General features: G+C 35.8%; 1 protein-coding gene across 1 annotated transcript in view; it reads right to left on the bottom strand.

The window, feature by feature from the left end:
* LOC106876393 (transcription factor 7-like 2) overlaps positions 1-2,504 on the bottom strand; it is a 79,055-nt gene that overhangs the window by 9,066 nt on the left and 67,485 nt on the right. The window lies entirely within an intron of this gene.

Raw genomic sequence — 2,504 nt, 5'->3', positions numbered from 1 at the left:
AATTGTACAATACACACACACACACACAGAGGTAGTCTGGAATTTAAAGACATTGGAAAGGATCTTCCTAGGCACCAGCAAATCAAAAGGAAAGTTTGCAAAATGCCAAAATCCAATTTGGGCTTTCGCTCATTAGTTTTCTTCTCTTCATTGAAAAGCAAGAGTACAAACCGTTAGATTTTCTACATCGCCAGACAAATGAACTCAGCTGATATTTCACCAACACTTCTTAGTTCATCTAATATCACTTTCTCTATGTTAGCATGGGAGAGGTAATTGAGGCAGGACTTTTATGGGTGGATGCTCTTCCTGTTGCCAACCCTTACCTGTTTTTCAAGTAAGTTGATAGTTTTATTCCAAAGAAATTTGAAAGCACGAAACTAATGGATGATTTGATATGAAATGCCAACAAACGTCAGCAGTTGCAGTCCGACCGCAAATGGTGACATTACTGGCTACAGTAGAAGCTCAGCTCTGTGTAAGTTGTAAACATTCATACAAACAGACAAGCACACATGAGCTTCTTTCAGTTTCTGCCTACAAAATTGCCTCGCAAAGTATTGGTTGGCCAAAGACTATAGGAGAAAGAACTTGCCCAAGATGTTGACTGTTGGGGCTGACATGAGATGAAACTAATAGCAAAATGAAATTATAATATTAATGGTAATGACACTAAAGACTGCGAAAGAAGAAAAAAGAAATACAAAATACACAAAAAAAAGGCAAAAACTAAGGCAAAATATAAGGAAATGTTAACAAAAGTGTTGGGGGTGGGGGAGTGTGCAAAGGTCAAAAGCTTGAAAGAAAGTGTTATATTAGAAATAATATTAAAATGAAAATAGGAATTGGGTTAGTAGCAATACTTCAGCAGGAAGGATATAATAATAATAATAATAATAATAATAATAATAATAATAATAAAATCAAGAAAAAAACAAAACAAAGACTAAAAATGGAAAAAAAGAAAAGAGATTTAAGTGAATAGATAAGGAGTGAGTTAAGTTAAATATGGTAAAAAGGAGTTATTGATGGAGTTGCAATTAGTTTATTGTGAGTTAAGTGGAACGCCAGTGAATTGAACACACTCAAATTGATTCACAGAGTTCATTGTGTTAGGACAGCACCTTAATGGGTTGGAGTAATTGTTTTTTTTCTCTTTTGTTTTGCCTCCGCATGTGTATGTGCATGTGTGCAAGGAGTAGTGTGAGATTAGTTAATATACTGTTAATAATAAAATATACAATTTCATCACAACTACAACTGTTATAACCATATAACTCAACCTACATTTTAATATTATATATATGCATGTGTGTGTGCGCAAATCATCTTTAGCATCAATACTATCATAAATAAAAAGCCACCATTTATCTAATGAAAGGTTTCTCACTGTATGTAGTTACAGCAACCCATCTTAAGAGTTAAACCTATACAACTTGCATTTAATGTTATTGTTCAAATAACAGACATTGAAACAATGAAGAAACTATACGTGTCATTGGGTATAAATGTAATAAATATAAGCTAGTGTGTGAAAGATTATTGGAGGTTTTTATGAATATGATCTACCAGGAAAGTTGGTTAAGTAAGGTGTTACATGCTGCCAATATCTAATCAATGCCAGACAATAATTCCCCTATTGTTTGTTGATTGAATAACGAAGCTGGAAGCAGCATAATCAATAACTTGATATGTAAGTCAACAACATAAGTGACAGTGAAACCCTTCGGAGTTATCAAGCTGTTTCAGTCCCCGTGTGTACAAGTTGACAAAGGGTTGTTGGATTAACCAATTAGACTTTACCCTTCTATCCGTCAGTATAAAATGCTCTACAAACAATATCATAAAAGGAATTACTGTTATTTAATCTTATTACCAAGGAAATTTATTAGAGACAAAATGATAAACAATGTTGATAAAGTTACTGAACTATTGGCTCCATTTGCAAACATTTGTTTGTAGCAGAAACATTTGTAACAAAAGAGGTAAAACATGAATCAGTGGTTCTCAACCATTTCTTGCCTATAGACCCTTTGATTCCTATTTACTCAAGGGATGTGACCCCCATAGTCATTCGAAATCTAAAAACTCCCTATTATATTTTTATGATTAAATATTATTAGGAGTTGTATAAAAAAATTGTTTGTGGAGGTGCAATGGCCCAGTGGTTAGGGCAGTGAACTTGTGGTCGTAAGATCGCGGTTTCGATTCCTAGACCGAGTGTTGTGAGTGTTTATTGAGCGAAAACACCTAAAGCTCCATGAGGCTCCGGCAGGGGATGGTGGCGAACCCTGCTGTACTCTTCCACCACAACCTTCTCTCACTCTTTCTTCCTGTTTCTGTTGCACCTGTGTTTCAAAGGGCCAGCCTTGTCACACTCTGTGTCACGCTGAATCACCCCGAGGACTACGTTAAGGGTACACGTGTCTGTGGAGTGCTCAGCCAATTGCACGTTAATTTCATGAGCAGGCTGTTCCGTTGATCGGATCAACTGGAACCCTTGT

The sequence above is a fragment of the Octopus bimaculoides genome, chromosome 6 (genome assembly GCF_001194135.2).
Source record: "Octopus bimaculoides isolate UCB-OBI-ISO-001 chromosome 6, ASM119413v2, whole genome shotgun sequence".
Taxonomy (NCBI): domain Eukaryota; kingdom Metazoa; phylum Mollusca; class Cephalopoda; order Octopoda; family Octopodidae; genus Octopus; species Octopus bimaculoides.
This window is presented reverse-complemented; position numbering and strand designations above follow the sequence as displayed.